This window comes from Heterocephalus glaber, unplaced genomic scaffold (genome assembly GCF_053883595.1).
Source record: "Heterocephalus glaber isolate CG9 unplaced genomic scaffold, H.glaber_assembly_v1.0 deba00001600, whole genome shotgun sequence".
Taxonomy (NCBI): Eukaryota; Metazoa; Chordata; class Mammalia; order Rodentia; family Bathyergidae; genus Heterocephalus; species Heterocephalus glaber.
Genome location: NW_028258372.1, coordinates 11,323,266 through 11,343,055, shown reverse-complemented (window position 1 = coordinate 11,343,055; position 19,790 = coordinate 11,323,266). Strand labels below are relative to the sequence as shown.

The 19,790-nt window shown below is 39.0% G+C and overlaps 1 pseudogene; it reads left to right on the top strand.

Moving 5' to 3' along the window:
- LOC101699949 (mitochondrial import receptor subunit TOM6 homolog pseudogene) overlaps positions 1–19,218 on the top strand; it is a 38,704-nt pseudogene extending 19,486 nt beyond the window's left edge.
- The last annotated feature ends 572 nt before the right edge of the window (positions 19,219–19,790 follow it).

Sequence of the window (19,790 nt, the reverse complement as noted above, 5' to 3'; positions counted from 1 at the left end):
CGTCTAAGACAACATAAAATGGACACAGAAGGCTTATTTGTGGCCTAAAATGGATTTACAAATGTTCCTCACATATAAATTCAGGCTAGTTTCTTGAATATAGGAGAAAGACAGGAAGTTTGATAATTTTCAGGAATCCTCAAGGTCGGAGCTTGGAAGTCCCATCCTGACAATTATCACAGCAGGTTAGTGGAAACCAAGTGGAGATTCATTTTGGGGATTTTTCAGAAACAATGCTTACAAAAATATCTTAGGAACCCCATGGGAAGCAATGTAGACCCTAGTTTTATTTTTCCCTTGATTTTATTCACATCTCTTTTATTCACCTCTTCCTAGCAAGACAAACTTCTGATAATAACATTTTTTATGTAGATTCCCCACAAGATATTATAAGAAGCATGCTTAATTATGTGCTTATAGGTTTTTTTCTCTGTTCCCCATTTAGTACTTTCTACTGATCTTCATAATTAGGAAAATCTCCATAGGAGAGAAGGGTCCAAATAGTGCCATATATTCATTAAAAGTGCAAATTCTGGCATTAATAGATCAACAGACAACTTCAAATATTGAACTCTGCCACATTCTGTGTCACTCAAGAACTTTTTCTCTCTAAAACATAAACCCTCATCTGTAAAATGAAAATAGTAATAATACCTACTTCATTATTATGAGGACTTATTTAAGTTATTTTAAAAAGTTAGCTTTTTTTCATGAAAAGTTAGCTTTATGGTCTTCTTTGGAGGATGATGAGAACTAGGAGAGGTAGGGTGACACCCATGAAAGGAGAAAACCAACACTGGGAATAGAGTACACACCTGCCCTTGTGGTGAATCTAATGATTTATTTTCATTGTAATGAAGCAACATCCATGTAACAGCTGGGTAACAGCTGCATGGGTATGGCCTCTTTCACTCTCAGGTGGGAAGCAACGGAAATGATTCATGCCATCTGGAGGAGAATGAAGCTTGCGTGGGAGTGAAAACTATGTAGGAATTTCTAGAATTTGTACCATGACTTTTTCTGTTTCTGGGCCTTGGGTCAACCTACCCTAGAATTATGACAATAAGATATCTGTGAGCCCTTTCGAAAGGGCTGGGAGATGGTCACAAGGCTGATCCACTTGAGAAGCAAGACTATGTCTCTTCCATCCTAAGCCTCTTCTCTAAGAAACGGGGCAGGTCCCATGCACCCTGGAACAGAGGCCCGAGAGAGTGGCTCAGAAACTGAGGGGTGAGTGCAGGTCTTCAGGAGTGGACAGATCTGCCCATCAAATCATGAGGATGCGTCTTTTCTCTGATGGGCTTTCTAAAAGCGAAGTTTCAATCTCAACTAGGAGGAGCTTCAATACTCTTAACCAAAAGCATTCTCATCTGAGCAGGAATATCACAGACTTCCTGAGAGATGTTTCTGGCTTGAGGTAGCACATCTCTGTCAATTTGTCATTTCACAATGTCCTCATTAGAACAGTGCTACCTGGATGACCACGAGTTCAGCATCTGTTGCCGGAGATGAGGTTCAGAAAAAGAGTTTAGAGGATGTTCCTTTAACAACAGGGAGATCTTTGTCCCTATGGCCCCTATGATTAATGTGATAAATTTCATGTTGCCTTGGTTTAGATATATTTCATACTCTTGTACTTACTTTAAGTTGGAAGACTGTCCTTCAAAATGGTCTCTGGTGACTTAGTAAATGAGTCAAAGATGATATAATCACTCCCCTAACTCCTAGAAAGTAATAAGGGCAACATCCTCATCTCAAATTCTTCTTGGGAAAACAGGACAAGTCCTGGAGTTAGCTCTGACTTTTGCAAGTGTTAGGGTAGACGGTTAGGAGTACCCATATCCATGACAACCATGTATGCTCTGTTGAAGTTGACCACAGTAGATTTAATTTTTAAAATAATATTATAACCTGGGTGTGGTGGTGCACACATGCCAGTCATTGTAGCATTGGGGAGGTTGAAGCATGAGGGTTGCAAGTTTGAGCCCAGCCTGGGCAATGTAGCAAGACACTGTCTCAAAGTAAAAAAAAAAAACCTTGGGGATGTAGCTCAGTGGTAAAGCACCTCTGGGTTTGATTCTCGGGGGAGGGAACAAGAGAGAGAGAAAAGGAGAGCGAGAAACACAGCAAGTGAGAGAGAGACAGAGAGACAGACAGAGACAGAGTCAGAGAAGAAAGAGGGAGAGAGAGAGAGAGAGAGAGAGAGAGAGAGAGAATGAATTATAGATAAAGGTGAAATCAGTACATCCCCCACCAGTGGTAATCACAACCATGAAGTAGGTTGACACAGTTTTATAATTTCTGAGCAATTTTTCTCCATATCCACGATAATAATGGCAGTAGTAATAACAACTAACATATATAGTGTTTATGCACTATTCTAAACACTTTGTATTCACTCAGACCTGAACACCAAGTCATTCTCATTTTAGTGGTGGGAAAACTGAAGCTCAAACAAATTCAGTTATTTGGTCAAGATCACTTGATAAATAGGAGAGCCAGAACCTATCAAAATATATGCAGTGATGTTTTATATTATTTTAAAGTAATATCAACAGTATTATGATGACTGCATCTTGCATAACTTGTTTTATAACTTTTTTTGAGAATTACCCATCTTAATATGTATAGATCTCATTCATTCATCTAAATTGTTGTACAATATTAGATAATACAGCTAGTCTATGTCTTATTTATTGATTCTCTTATTCATGCTCCTGTGGATGGTTTATAATTTTTCACTGTCGTAAAAAATGTTGTCAAGGAACAACCTTATATATTTATACATATGGTTTGAATGTGTCCCCCAAAAGCCTGTGATTGAAACTTACTCCCCAGTGCAACAGGGTAAGGAGGTGGAGCCCCATGGAAGGTGTTAGGTCATGGGGGCTCCTATTTCGTGAGTAGATTGGTGCTCTTAGTGCAGGTTATAAAAGGGCTGGAGGCTGATAGTCCAATTGCTTGCTCTCATGTATACTGTCTTGTCCTTTCATCTTCTGCCTTCTGCTGTCGTGAGATGATGGCTCAAAATCTTGGACTTCTCAGTCTCCAGAAGAGGCAGTCAAATTATTTTCATTACTGTACATTACCCAGTCTGTTATTCTAGTATAGCCACACACAAAAACAGACTAAGACAATATGATTTTGCCTATGTGCAAGAGTTTCTCTAGGATAACCACCTAGAATTGAAATTACAGTCATTAAGCACATTGGTAAATTAGTTCTTTCAATTTACAATTCACCAGCAATATATGAAAATTATTATTCACTTCAGCCTTGCCAACACTTGCTATTGTCAGGTTTTTAAGCTGTTGCTATTTTCTTTTTTTCTCCTCCCTCCTTCCCTCTCCTCTCCTCTCCTTGCCTCTCCTCTCTTTCTTCTTTCTTTCTTTTTTCTTTATTTTTTTCCAATCTGATAGAAGATGGTATCTTGCTAAAGTTTTAATTGTATTTTCCCGATTTCTGTTAAGAATGAGCATCATATGTTTATTAGTCAGTGAGGCAATCTCCTCTGAATTGACTTTGCTTCTTCCAGCTTTCACCAATTTTCCTTTTGAGGTTTTTTTTCTTGTTTTGGACTGATTTATGAGAATCCTTTTACATAGTGTGAATGCTAATCTTTAGTCTGTGTAAATATTGCACATCTAATGGATAATGCTTAAGTGTGACAGTCACATATCATGTATCTTTCCACCGCAATTTTCCTTGAAACCCTGAAGTCTAATCTCATTACGTTGTTTACTTCTATTTAGGAGTAACTGATTCCTAGCTCTCTGTACATTTCTTACACATTAATCCTCACTAGGTCCCATATATTATATAGTCTTTTTCTCCTGCCCTTTACCAATTCTTTAAACAATTCTTAACTCTGTGCCTTATGGATTTTTTGTGTCATGATCAGCAAAATTTCTTCAATATTTAAACTATTTTCTTGTTACTTCTTTGATCTCTTGCTCTTTGAAGAATCTGGCTCACCATGAGAGCATTACTTGCCATGTAGCCCACTAAAGTGGTAACTATCCTATCACTTGTGGCTTTCATATCACTGGGCGTAGAGGTGGCTTATGTGTCCTCATTTCTCCCATTGCTACTTCTAGATCATTATTTTCCTTTAAAAATCATTCCCTACTCCACCAACTCTATAGCATCTCATGTTGTGGCAGTTTTTAAGTATGGTCCTCAAATACTTTGATATTTCTATCATTGAGAAGGAAGGTCTATGTTCTTTCTTTGAATCTGGCTTCTTGAGCCTGCTTAAGCACTAAAACTCAGGAGATGCGATGCTGTGGCTGGCTCTGTACCTAGGTCTTAAGAAACTGGATACTTCTAATTTTTATCTCTTGAGATTCTGACTTTTAGAAATTGATCACTATGTAACCCACAGATCAGTCTAGGAGGAAAGGATCAAAGATCCCCAGCCTCCAGTCCCAGCTGAGCTCCTATCCAACAGCCTGCTCCAACTTGCTACTAGGTGAGCTATTAAAATAAAAATCATATTTTTCTATTTACATACACTTCACTTCTGACACCAGATGCATGAGACATTTTGTTGTATATTAAGCATTTCTCCAATTCTCTGTGGACACCAACTAGCTATCCTATAATTTAATATAATTCAGACAATTATGCAGAATTAGTGCAGATCCCACAGGTTAAGGGCTCAATCCCTAAAGTCTTTCCCCAAAGCAGATGCTAATTTAAAGTTCTAGGTCATCCCTGTCACCTATACTTCTGACCCGTGGTTCTGATGAACTATAAACCAGAAATTCCCATTACCCCTTCCTCCGGTTTGGTAATTTGCTATATAATGGCTCACACAACTCAGGAAAACATTTGCTTATATTTATTGGTTTATTGTTTTACTTATATTTATTGGTTCAGTGTAAATCCTACAACTCAGAAATTGTCAAGTGGAAAAGATGCCTAAAGAAAGGAATGGAGTTGGAGGGGGATGTGTAGAGTTTTATGGCCTCTCTAGAAGTACCAATGTCCAGTGCCTTGAGGTGTTCACCAACCTGGACCCCACCATTTAGGAATTTTATGGAGGTTCTGTAATGTAGGCATATTGGCCCTTCATAATTAAACTCAATTTTAATGGTTAATTTTCTATTTTTAAGATAAGAGCCAATCCTTATTAGTTGTTTTAGATGACAGTCTATTTCTCTAAGTCTCCTTATTGAAATGAGTGCCTTTTGTGGAGCTTCCCAGGTGGACAAGTAACTCCGCATTTCTTCATTGAATAAGACATCTCTTTCATCTTAAAATGGATATATAGTCCTCAGAATTTAGATAACTGGACACATTCTGTCCTAGCATCTTTATGTTTTCATTAACCAAGTTGATTTTCATTAACTAAGTCAACCAGGTAACACTTGTACTTTACATTTTGTCTGGTACTTAGAAATATGCAGACACAATTCTCCTCCAGTAGCTCATTAAAAAGTAAAGGGATAAGGGAGACACTAATTTTCAATTGGAAAGAAATAAGCCTTCAGTGGAAAGCTGGTGGGCATGTCACATGAGAATTTATTCTGCTTCTCTCTTTTTACCTTCCTATTTTTCAGAAAAAATAAAGACAATTCCTTTCCTCTACTTCCATTTCTGGATAAGAAGACTAAGAAAAATAAATAAATGAAGGTGAGAGGGGAGGCAGGTCATTGAGGGGGTAGAATGAGGGTTGGAGTGAGAGCGAGAGAGTACCCTAGAACATATTTACATTTTGGGGGGGGATTGAACTCGGGTCCTTGCGCTTGCGAGACAGATGACAGAACCACTGGGCTAAATCCCCCGCCCCATATTTACATTTTCACAGCACTGTGAACTGTTAAAAAGTGTACTTCCTTGATGTAGAATATGAAATTCCCCTTTATGGGCCTATGAGAATTACTGATTTGTAGAATACCATGTTCTTTGTGGCAATAAACAACCTGAATAATTGTATGGTTAATTTTACTGATTCCAACATCACCCCATTTCAGAGGGAGGTCCACCCCCAGGGCCCCAGAAGATCCCCAAGGATAGAGAGCTGATGCTCCAAGGTTAGCACCCAGGCCTGCTCTCTTGGGGGTGTCTCAACTCCTGATCCAAAGTTTCTTCTTTCTTCCCTCTAGACCCATTTCAATAGCCTCCTTTAATCCTTCCTGGGCTTGCCAAAGGGTTAAAAGGGGATCTCATGGACTCTCTTCTGGCTGGTGGGTTCTTCTCTCAAGCCAGAAAGAATTACAAGGCAGAGAGTCAGAAGAGGACCGAGCAAAAGTATTTATTGTAGAGCAAAAGCAGAAAGCAGTATTTATTGTAATGTGGAGCAAAAAGCTCCCAGGCAAATGAACCTGGAAAGGGGGCTCAAAAGGGATTGCCAGAGGGACTCTTTCATCTAGGGTTTTTTACATACACAAAATGACTACATTTCAGCCAGGATGAGATCAACCTATAGGGTTGCAATCAGAACAGTTTGATGTAGAGCTTGGCCTGTAGGACCTCCGGGTATATAGCAGGCCTTTAGAGGGGTATGATTATCTTGTTGCTGGGCAAGAAAATTCCACCAATGTAATGAGGGTTTTGTTTACTGAGCCTCCAGGTGTCCTGGCCTTGCTCACTGACTCATCCTTCATGCACTCTTTCTGACTCCCTCTTTGACTTGGCCCTTCGCTGGCTGCCTATCCAGTTTGTGGACTTCCCTTTGCCAGAATCCTTCCCACACTCCCTCCCCTCATGGGCCAGTGTTACTCTGAGAAATGCTCTCACCCTCCCACAGGGCCCTGCTTGCTCTCAACAATTAACTGTTGGGAGTCTCTTGTTAAGTTAGGAAAATGACATCCAAACTTTAGAAAATGAAACCTAAGCCTAACTGTACCAGCATGCAGGCCTTGTGGTTCATTCCCTCCAAGTCTTTTGTTATCTCCTTGCTTCCAGAATGTTGCAATAAAAGAAACTACTTTACTACCTCTGACATTGCTCCTGCTTCACACCAGGATCATCATTATCCAGAACTATATGATTCCCTACTGATGCTTTATGCATTCCCATATGGACCATACTGAGCCACATTAGGCAGCAATGACTCAACCTACAATCAGAAGAAAGTAGACCCACTATCCATGCTAAGAGCATCTTCCTCTAGGCCTATCAACTCTCTCCAATTCAAGACAACAAATCCCTTAAGGCACTGCCAAGCTTATTACTTTAAAATGTAAATGGTTCAGGCATGGTGGTGCATACCTGTAATCTAAGCACTTGGGAGGCTGAGGCAGAAGGATTGCCATGAGTTTGAGCCTAGCCTGGGATACATAGTGAGTTCAAGATCACTCCAGAATACAAAGTGAGAATCTGTCTCAAAAACACAAAACAAAACAAAAAGGGAAGTGGACAGGGTAAGGGCAAAATATTCAGTTAAAGTCGTGTATGTGCTTTCATTGAATGAAAAGATTTCTTGCCTTCTCAACCCCAAGTTGCTTTAAAATGATATTATGTTCGTATCTGTATTGATCATTGTGGCATTTTTATTTTCAACCTTCTAATTTTTATTTTGTGGTTTTGGATCTGCAACAGAATGGAAGATATCTTGAATCTGGAACTGAAATGAAGCTGTTACTGGAGAACCTTCTAGAATCCCTGCAGGACCTGCTCGATGTGCTGGAAGCAAGAATATAATACTGGCTGCAGGGTTAGGAGTGTTGTAGAGATTACTGTTGTGAGGGAAAAAGAGATGAAAAGACAGGTTCCAGCTCGGGGCTTATTGTGTGAAATGGTCCAAACTGCTGGTGATGTATTCATCTAATGATGCATCATTTGTCAGCAATGACAATGTTGAGTTCAGTTAGGGGGAAAGCCCATGATTCTGCTGGTCTAGTGGGAGATGAGGAAAGGGCTAAGAAAGATCAAAAGGCTCATATCCCTGGTGGAATAGCAGTGCTCACTGTACCCCTCCGAAACTGGAGCTATCTAAGTTTATAAATCCCTACTGCTAGAGGATGAAGAATGCATTCAAAAGAGGCCTGAACAAGAAATTTGATAAGATAACAGGTTGTTGTAAAGCTACCTCTCTGGCTTTCTTTTCTTTTTCCCTGAAAATAAGGTTTTTAAAATGGTAGTGAGTGGTATGTGCTAATTAAGTAATACAGAGAATATCTAATTACTATAAAGAGTTCAAAGGGGCAGCAAATACAGTGGGTTGGAGCAACTAAGGAAATAGTGACTGAAACTTGGTCTTCAAGGATATCAAGGATTCAGATCAAGTGTGAAAGAAGGTGAAAGGAAAGGCTTGGTGGGTGGAGGAAAATGTCAGATAAAAAGAAGCAGAAAGCACAAAGTGACTATTACTCCTGGTTTTAACAGATGAGAAAACTGAGGCTCAGACACATTACATAACTTGTCTAAGGACACACAGCTTGTAAATCACTATTCCTGGAATTAAAGTAAAACTACTTGGTACCAAAGCCTACATCCCTTCCTCCAAGGCCCTTTCTCTTAAAAGTTCACAAGGATGTTAGGCATGGAGATGACTATGTCATCATAAATGTGAATTGAAACCTGCTCTGTTACTTTTCATTTTCACTTAATAGTACTGTCTGTGAGGGGTCAAAACAGGAAGCTAAATTGCTTTCTAGAGAAACATTTGTCTCCTGCAGTGATTTCACCAAATGAACTCATATGGGAGGGCTAGCCCTCCAAAGGAGGAACAGAGATGACTACATGGTCCAGAGCATGAGCTGGCAATGGGGGGTGAGGGGTGAAGAGATGCCAGAAACAAAAAGCAGAGAGCAGGGAAGAGCCCAAGACTAAGGGAGTGGCAACAAAACTGCTTATCTTCAAAAGGTTCTGAGTGTTCTTATCCTTTGAAACACTCTTGATGTTCAGAAATGAAAGTTTCTGTTGAGAACAGTTTAACATCTTTAGCCTTTGTGAGTCGTGTGCTCTTTCCAAGATTTTTAAATCAAGGCAAATGGACCCAGGAGAATTATTCTTGATCTTGGTGAGTGCAGTATCTAACTTATCCTCAGCTGCCTCCAGTCCTTTGTGGAATAAAGTGGTAAATCAACAACTCGATCAATCAATCAACAATCAATATGCAATAGAAGAGATTAATCTTTTAATTTAGAGGGACATTTCTAATGTATGTGAGCTCTTCAGAACTAAATCAGAGATCTATAGAAAGGAGAAGAAAGCTTAAATGGACTGAGCTTAAGTTTACCTTTGTCGAGTGGAATTGTGAGCTCAAAAACACTAATTAGAGATACAAAAATATAAACAGTTGGTACATTCTCCACAGCTAAGTGTGGGTTGACATTCATTCCTGCTCTTTACCTGTCTCTCCATTCACCCATTTACCCATTCATCTATCCTCTATCTTTTTCTAGAAAAAAGCTAAGGAAGTTCATGAGTATAAATGAGCAATCAAAGAACCTTGTTGCTACCACAATAGACACACACACTATACCAGTCACTGCGATTTGGATGCCCAGGCTGACCACACAGATAAAGAAAATATGTTAGAATGAGCCATATCCTTTGCCTAATCTGAATTTTCACTAACCCCACAATGTGTGTTTCGTGATCCTGAAAATTCTTTTTAAAAATTCATGTGTGTGTGTGAAATTTTAAATTATTGCATTTTAATTTTGTACCTGGGTTCTTTGTTTAGGAACCAGAAAATGTAGTGTTTCAGATCTGTATTGCACTTTGTGTCAGCCTATACTTTAATTAGGAATGGTTTCATTTTATTCATTATAATAATAGGTGGTCATACACATAGGCTTTTCCAAATAGAAAGAATTTTCACAATATTCAAGCCATAGTTTCTCAGCTCTGTGGTCATACTAATAACATTAATTGTAAACAACAGTTTGGGCAATTTATCTCAGTTTCAGAAAAACTACAATTGGAAATCTGAAAGTTAGTCTCCTAATTCCTAACTTAGGCACATTGGTTTAGGACATCATTTTCATTGGTGAGTGGGAAGACAGACTAGTTTCAATAAAGGAAAGTAGGTTGTATTTTTCCTAGACAAATGAATTTCCCAAATATGGAGTATGATCAACAAATATGGTACATCTTTAAATTGAAAAATATTATTACTGTGAAAGACATACTGCTTCCCTGAAAATATTTCCCCTTGCTTTGAACATATTTATCCAGTCATTCTTGCCACTTTCTGAAGCAGTTCTGGAAGTCTTCTTTTGTAAGCATCTTTAGATGCGCTTTTGTGGCTGTGTCAATGTCCTGAATTGATTCAAAATGTTTACCTCTCGTGGTCCTTTTGATAGTGGGGAGCAGCCAGAAGTTGCATGGTGCCAGATCCACTCAATAAAGTCATTGAGAACACACTGTAATGTTTTTGTGAGGCTGCCTGTCCATTGGATTGTACTTGACAGTAATATTCTCTGTATTTTTTATCACACCTCCTTAAGATACTCACAAAAAAAGACTTCTGGAACCATTTCAGAAAATAGCAAGAATGATAGGACAAGTACTTCAAAGCAAGGGGGATTAATGGCCATGTGTCTTTTACTGTAACACTTCTAAAAAATATAAACATTCACCATACACTTTGATTGTTGAGAGCCATTCTATCTAATTTGGGGGAAAAATCATTTCATAATTGAATTATGATCAGGACTGTCTAAGGCCCAATGTCACCTTGCCCAGGAGCTGGCTATGCCATGTGGAAACATTACTCATTTTGCTTTCAGTCACAAGTTGAGGCTTCAGTGTTCCAGTGATGCTATGATGCTCTAAGGCAAGATTACATCAGCTGAAGACATCTGGTTCTTTAAGAACCCAGTAACAATAAAGAAAGAGTAAATTTGCACCTGGGGGAAGAACAGTTCCTGATTAGCCTGCTATCTCCTCCCACCAACTATTGTAAGAATGCTTTGCCCATCTCACCTTTCTCATCAGTATAAGACCCTCGTAGGCATAAGATCCCTATCAATCTAAGATCCTCATCAACATAGGATTATGGCCACCCGCTAAGCCACCCGATACTCCCTATGATTACTGTGTGCACCCATTAAATAGTGGCTACACAGAGTGTCTGTCTTTGCCCACTTGAGGCACTGACTTCCCAACCCCCAATGTATTATGAAATTATGCCTTTATTGCCTCTCTTTCATAGCCCTCCAAAATGTTAATTAATAATGGAAAAATAGTGATCAACACCATAAAAATATGTTGGTATTATTTAAATATTCTTCCACCAGCTACACTGGAAGATGTTCCTGATGACTTTGGTTTTTCACAAAAACTTGTTCTGTAGGTTATCAGCTGTCCCTTTAAAATAAGGAGGAACTGTGTATGTACCTGAATTTTCATTCACAAATGGCCTTTCCTGGTCAGTATGTATCATCTCTGCTGCACACAACTTGCAGACTGCTATAGTATAAATGCTTGTGTTCCTGCCAAATTCATATGTTGAATCCTAACCCCCAATATGATGATGTTAGGAATTGGAATCCATGGGAGGTGATTAGGTTAGATAAGGTTATGAGGGCAGAGCCTCCATGATAAGGTCATTGAGCTTGTATTCTTAAATTGGGTTATTTGTAGAGAAAACCCAAGTTTCTATCGTCTCTTGAAAAGCTGAAACATTTAGCATCAGTGCTTTGTATTCTCTCAGGGGAACATCAGGCTATTGCAGCAAGGTAGCCATCATTTTTTATGGGTCAGCTGACCATGCCGCAGGTCATTCTATCCATTGCTAGTTAGAATTTCACTGCAAGCTAATTTGACACCCTTGGCTATCTGCTGACCATTTTGAACCAAGTGTTTATGAAGATTTATGTTGATCATAGAAAGTGCAATGTAATTGTGGCATTTAGGATGAGTGTCAACTTGACTGGATTTCAGATCTGCCCCAGGCATTGGTGGAACACCCTCTGAGTTTATCTGAGTGGGTCATGGCGGAGCTATGTCTAGTCCCCTGGGACTGTTGAGAGTCTATGTCTGGCCCCTTATCCCTTCCTCACTGGCACTGTTCCCCTGATCTTTTTCCCAGGTGTAGTGAACTAAGCAGCTTTGCTCCACCATGTCCTTCTACCATGATGCTTCTGCTTTGGGCCAACAAATCAAGGACTGAATCCCTCTAAAACACAAGCCAAATTAAAACTCTCCTCTTTTAAGTTATGGGGATCAAGTATTGTGTCCAGTAATGGAAAGGCTGACTAACACAGTGATCATAAGTGAAAAGGTCAGATTTTATAGGGTTTTTTTCTTTCTAAGTTCTTTTATTGGTACATTTTAGGTATACAATTCATTTACATTTATCATTGGGTGCTTGTACCTGTACATGATGTACCTTGGTTCTTATTTTTTACCCATTACCTGTGCGCCCTTCACCCCCTCTTCACTTTCCCTATTTACACACACATCATTTACATTTTTCTTTCTTTTCTCATAGTTTTTCCTTTCCCTCCTAAAGGGAACTTTGTTTTGGTGGAGGCTGATTGAGGAAAACATTTTTGGCATATAGCTAATTTTTACTGTGGTTTTGTGGAAAATTGCGTTCATTAAAGTTTGGGAATTCTTCCAAGTACATCATCACAAATTACTAGCAAACCAAAAGATTCTAACTGCAGTTACCGGCTGGCAGCTTAGAAAAGCATCTATTCAAAATAATCTTTAAAAAAAATTAATTCTTAAATAAAAGCAAAGAAACTGCTGTGTTCTGCTTTGCTAATTCATGAGATGGAGAGAAAAGTAAAAAAAATGCTTACGGCCTGGATGCTGCTGGGTATATTACCTGGATCACCTTCACTGGGCCCAGCCACCCCCCCCCAGCAGCCTTGAGGGTCACTGTTATGGTCTACAGCTGCCCCTTCTCCAGAGAGCTTTGCTTGGAGAGAAGCTACCACCCCTAGGTGGCCAGTTACTCATGACCTACTGACAGGGTTGCGAAGAGTGTCACTTCTCTTATCTCAAAGTGGGACTAACCTTATGGTATAACTTATGCTCCAGAATTCCCTGTGGGATACAGGCTGAACCTAGTCCCATCTGAGACCATATCCTTATTTATCATACTCTCCTCCTGGCCTCTGAATGCATTCCTTTGATAAATTACCTTAAAAATCCTCTTGCCTCCCTTCTGGGGAAACTGATCTAAGACACTTATCACCTGAATAGATCTATCTGGCTCCCAAATAAGGAAGGACTTGGTAAGTTCAAACAGAGTCAAGTGCTGTGTAATGATATCTAAGTCAAGGACACACGTATAGAACTTTGGTCCCTTAAGATTATAATGAAGCGGCCGGTCCCAGCACCCAGAACAAAGCTCCCTGTCTCCATCCCAGGCTCCTAGGGCAGTGAAGCTCAGCTGGTCCCAGCACCCAGAAGGAAGCTCCCCCGCTGCCATCCCAAGCTCCTAGGGCAGAGAAGGTGAGCCATGTGGGTGCCAGAAGCACCCCACCCCCCACCCCGTGGAAATGAGAAGACACATAAACAAGCCTCAAAAACAGACTTCTGGATCACCTACAGCAACCCCAAAGGGAAATGAGATGGAACACTCTGATACTCAACCACCTGGAATCTCTGAACTGGCAACAAAAGAGGACTTGGGAAAAATGAAATCAGAAATAATTACTCAGATAACAGCAAAGATTGTGCTCATGGTGCAAGACATGATTAATAAATCTAGAGAGGACACAGATAAAAAAATAGAGGATCTGAGGAATATGATGGAATCCCAACATAGGAAACAAATGGAATCCATAAAATAGATACAAACAGATTCCCAAGAGATTAAAAACTCCATCGAAAGTCTGCGCAGCAGAATGAACGAATGTGAGGATAGAATTTCACATATAGAAGATAAGATTGCAATTAGTGAGGAGGAAAAGCAAAATTGCTTTAAAATTGTAAGGGAAAACAAGAAATCAATCCAGCAGCTGCTAGACAATGCAAAGAAGAATAACCTAAGACTGATTGGAGTCAATGAAGAAAGAGGACAGAGAGCAGATGACATAAAAAAAACTCTTCACAGAAGTGATGGCAGAAAACTTCCCAAGGAGGGGAAAAGAACTTGACCTACAGATAAGTGAGGCATATAGGACTCCAGCTAGCCTTAATCAAAAAAAATCTACACATAGGCATACAATAGTTAGGATTCCAGAAATCTAACAGAAGAACAAAATTCTACAAGCAGTGAGAGAAAAGAAACAAATCACATACAAAGGAAAGCCCATCAGAATCACAACAGACTTCTCAATGCAAACCCTCAAGGCAAGAAGAGCTTGGAGTGATGTATTTCAAGCCCTAAAGGAAAACAGCCTCCAACCCAGATTGATGCTCCCTGCAAAACTATCTTTCAAAATGGATGGAGAAATAAGATACTTTCATGATAAAGAGCACCTCAGGAACTTCATGAATACGAAACCAGCACTCCAAAAAATTTTAGACAATACCCTAGGAAAAGACAATGAGGATCACAACCCCAGGAAACCCAACACAATAAATCCACTGGGCATGACAAACGGAAATGGGGAGAATCCAACAAAAAGAAAAAGTCATGACAAGGCTTTTAAAACTTTTGACTTCATCTTTCTAATGAGTGTATAATTCAATCTTATTATTGTACTGATTAGTATTTTTCTGATTCTAGAGTTGTACACCATTCCTTGTGCTATACTGGCTATTTATCATCTTCTTATGTCTACATTTTAATTGGGTTGTCTATTAATGAGCTCTATGAATTCTTTATATATTCTGGTCATAGGTTATATGCATTGTAAATATGGTCTGTTTAAGGACTACTTTTCATTTTAATGATGTCATTTAAAGTTCTAAATTTTGGTGGAGTCTCATTTATCAATTTTTTTCTTTTATACATCATGTTTTTTGTATCCTGGGTAGTTCTTGCCTACCCTGATTTCATAAATATTTTCCCTTATAATTTCTTCTTAAAGTTTTATACTTTTAGGCTTTCTTATTTAGGTTCATAGATCCCTTCAAGTTATTTTCATGTATGGAAAAAAAGGGTTGAGGTTAATTTTTTATATACGGATACCAGGTGTTCTAGTGCCATTTGCTGAAGACACTATCTCTTCCTCGGCTCTTGAATTGAGTTTATATTGTATAAAATGCTAATGTTAAATAATCTTTCAAAACTCAGTGGACCATATATGTGTGGTTCTATTTCTAGATTCTGTTTTATTCAAATGATCTATATGTCTTTCCTTACACCAACACTGCCTTGATTACTGTAGCTTTAGAAGAAGTCTTAAAATTGCATGCTAAATGTCTTCCAATACTGTTTTTGTTTTTGCTTTTGGCTTTTCTGGGTCCTTTGTACTCCTACATAACTTTAAAATTTCAATATCCAGTTCTTCATTTATAGCAAGTATACACAGACCTGAATTTTTATACATACCTTGTGTTTTCTAATCCTGTTAAATTCAAATACAAGTTCTAGGGGCTCCTAGAGATTTCTTAGTATTTTCTCTGGAGATGATCATTTCATCTACATATAAAGATTTTGCTTCTGCCGTGCCAACCCTATCCTAGTTGTGTCATTTTATTGCCAGACTATTTTGGTGGGGACTAGGTTTCAAAGTTTAATGGACAGATAAAGAGTAAGCATATCTGCCCTTGTTCCCCACCTTAAGGAGAAAGCATTGTATCTTCTTCATTCATACAAGGTGTTTTCACTGGAAGTATGGAGTACATGTCTTTAATTTGTTGAGAAGTTTCTGTTCTACTTCTAGTCTCCTGATAGCTTTTACCATGAATAGCTGTAGAATTTGGTCCAATACTTTTTCTCCAACTAGTGACAGGATCATATGGCTTTTTCCTCTCCTCTGTTAAAATGATGACTTTTGGGGGTGGATCTTCCAATGCTGAACCAACACTGCCATCCCTATAATAAAACCACTTTCTACATCCTGCCAGATCTGACTTCTAATAGTTTGTTTTGTTAAACAAATTTCTATCTCTGTATATACTTTTTTCTTCTATTATCTTTATCCAATTTTAGGATTAGCACAATGTTGAGTTCCTAAAATGAGGGGAGAAATGTTCCTTCTTTTTTCTGCTTTAATTGTTTGATATAATTTATCAATTAAAATGTTTATGAGCCTGCTGTTCTCATATAGGTAGGTTTTCAAGCTAGGAATATACTTTCTTTAATAGGTGCTATTCAAATTTTATATTTCCTCCAGAGTTAGTTTCATTAATTTGTCTTCTAAGTTACTTCTTAGAAGTTGTCAAATTTATTTCAAAAAAGATTTTTGTAATATGCTTTCTATATCCTTTTAAATTCTGTAACATCTGTGGCAATGTCTCCCAGATCTTAATAGTGTAATTTTAAAAATGTATAACTGATATTGTGTAACAGGAAGAAAAGGTCCAAAAGAGCAGGGGAATTGGGAGGGGTAGGGGAAGGGAAAAAAGGGAAAGGAAAAAATATGAGAGGAGGAAAAAAATGGAAACAAGGTCTTTGCAAATAGGGAAAGGTGGAGGGGGTGAAGGGAGGGCAAGGGAAGGGGAAAAAAAATAAGAACCAAGAGACTCATGTAATGGTACAAGATCCCAATGATGAATGTAACTGTATTTTATACCTAAAATGTACCAATAAAGTTAATGGGGAAAAAAATTATCAAGAAAAAAAAAAAGATTATAATAAAGCTCAAAAATTTCCAGTGCCTACTGATAGTATAGCTGTCATAATATTTTAGTGTTACATATTACTCACAAAGTTGTGTTAATGCTGATGTAAATAAACCTACTGCACTGCCATTAGCACAAAAGTACAGCACATATAATTATAGTATAGTATATAGTATTTGATAATGGTAATAAATGACTTTCACATTTATGCATATACCATGTTATATATCATATTATATATAGTATTAATTTATTATATACTATGAATCATTATTTCAAAGTTCTGCCTTCTACCTATTAAAAAAAGATTAACCCTAAACAGCTTTAGGCAGGTCTTTCAGGAGGGATTCCAGAGGAAGGCCTTGCTGTCTTATCAGAGGAGATGACAGTTCCTTGGGTGTTATTGTACCTGAAGTCCTTCCTGTGGGCCAGATGTGGAGATGGCACATGGTGATATTGATGATCCTGACCTTTGTAGGCCCAGGTTAATGTGTGTGTGTGTGTGTGTGTGTGTGTGTATGTGTGCACCTTTATGTTTTAACAAAAAGTTTACAACGGAAAATGCTTGTAGAATAAGGATGTAAGGTAACAAAGTATTTTTGCACAGCTGTACAATGTGAGTGTGTTTTAAGCTAAATTTTATTACAAAAGAGTGGAAAAGTTTTTTTAAAATTTAAAAAGTTTATAATGAAAAAAGTAAAGGTTAATTTGTTATTGAAGAAAGCAATTTTTTAATAAATGCTGAGTAGCCTACGTGTCCACTGTTTGTAAAATCCACAGCACTATGCAATAACATCCTGGGCCTTCCCAGTAGCTCTGCACTCACTGACTCATCCTGATCAAGTCCCATCATGGTAAGTGCCCTATATAGCTCTACTACCTTTTACCTTTTGTGCTGTATTTTTACTGTACTTTCTCCATGTGTAGATACATTTATATACAGAAATATTTACCCTTGTGCTTTGATTGTCCATGGTATTCAGTGTAGCAAATGCTATACATGTTTGAAGCCTAGGAGCAACAAGCTGTCCTATTCAGACTAGCTGTGTGACGGGCTACACCACCTAGGGTTGGGGAAGTGCATACGAGGGTCTGCACAACAATCAAATTGCCTGACAATATATTTTCCCCCCAGAATGTATTTCCATCAGCTGCAGCTTGAAGAAGGTAGGAAATTTTAGCCAGCCTGGCACTTTCGTGCCTGGGCTCTTTTCAAGTACAGTCCCCAATTTACACCCCATATCAGAAAGTTATTCTGTTGTGGACTTGCCAGATGTACCCTCAGATCAAGATACAACAACTCCACTGAGGTCAAACATATATAATGCACCACTACCTCCAGTAAATAGAGACTTTCTTACAGGTTTCTAGAAAATAGCCTGCTCAAAGGTCCGATTTTCACCTAAGTATCACATAGGAAAAAACAGAGAGAGACAAAGATTTCTATGGAAGCGGGCAAAAATAATTAGAGGTTTCTCTAATTATTACAGGAAAGCCGGCTTTTGAAATCTCTCTCCATTTGGAGCATCAGCTTATGATTAACCGTCTTTGTTGACATGTATTGTTCCTGCTGAGTAACACTTAGCCATCAGCTCACTGTACTGGATGGTGAGAGGCATTGTTGGACTGAGACCAAAGCAATGTGTGGTTTCCAGTTATGTTGCAATACATCAGGGTGCTTTCACATTTTAGAAATTGTTACAGTGTACCATGAAGTTCCTCAAGGTTCCATTTTTAGACAACATTTGTTTGAGGTTTTCCAGATTCAAAATCTAAATTTGTAACAATAATGCTTCTATGTGAAGATTTGAAACAAAATCAGAAATAATAGGAAACAATGACACCTTCAAAATTGGGAATTTCCATCTTGTGAACTAGATCCTTAAAACATCACCACCAAAACGTAAAACAGAGGACCTTATAGCTGTTGAGAAGCTGTAGCTGATAGCCACCAAGGCTAGGCTGGGGAGGCAAGGAAAGGCAAAACAGTTTTAAGGGGCAGACAGGATTCTGCCCTACTCTGTAGTTTCATAAAGCATGCTGTTTACAGAGTTGGTCCCCACTTAGGAAGCATCTTAATCTAAATGGAGAGCCCTGGGAACCTTGCTCTCAGAAAGGCGAGTTTTGATGCGGCACTATGGCAACTCTATGTAACCTACTAGGAGGCTGTCTAATGTAGCTGGATTGAGGAAGTATACATTAGTGGAGGGGCATGTGGGACAGCAGAGAAAGTAACTACACTAGAATAAGCATAAGTGCTCTCATTTGGACCTAGCGGCAATCCAATTAGTGATAGGCATTAGTTTATTCTACAGATTAGAAAAGGGAGTTAGAGGTGTGTTTCAGGGCGCGCTGCTGCGGGGCGTCATGTGAAGCCCACGCGGAGTTCTGAGGTGCGGTTACAGCTTCCAGCAGGGTCCCGGTGGGAGCTGCCGCTGGGCAAATGAAACCCCCGAAATTCCGGACAACGTGAGAGATTGGTTCCAGGGTGTCTACCGCTTGGACACACATGCGAATTGCTTCCTGAGGAACTTGATTCTTAGTTTGGGACTCTTCGCCACAGGAGTTTGGCTGGCCAGGGACTTGAGTGACATTGATCTATTGGCACCTCAGCCAGGAGTGTAGCCCAAAAGACAAGAAAAATTCCCACACAGTACCCAAGCCTTCCAAAACTAGAACCTACAGTCTGTAATCAGCACAAGATATGCTCTGATGGCAGCTGAAGTTGATTCACAGGGGCCCTTTATCTTCTCTTCCCTCCCTGAACTGCACTCTCTGCTTAGCAGCCGGCCTCAGAATGTGGCCTTCATTCTGTAAAGTTCTGTACAGAGCATATTTCTATGGGGGCAATCACTGCTATGTCCTAAGGAGCACTAAATGGTGCTTTAACAAATATTACACACACACACACACACACACACACACACAAGAAAGAAAGAAAGAGAAAAGAAAGAAGCTAAGAGACAAGAAAAGAAAGAAGACTGACTTAGAGATGTTAAGTAACTGATTGCTTGGACCTCATCACAGACAAAGGCTTGACAAGGAAGTTGCAAGGTAAAACACTGGAAATGGGAGCCTCACCTCCCCATTTTCTATCACTACCCATTGAAGTAGAGAATCTCTCCAACAGGATTTAATTGGAAGTGCTTTTGTAGTACAGTCAGAGATCCTTTTAAACTAGGTCCAGAACTTCTTTG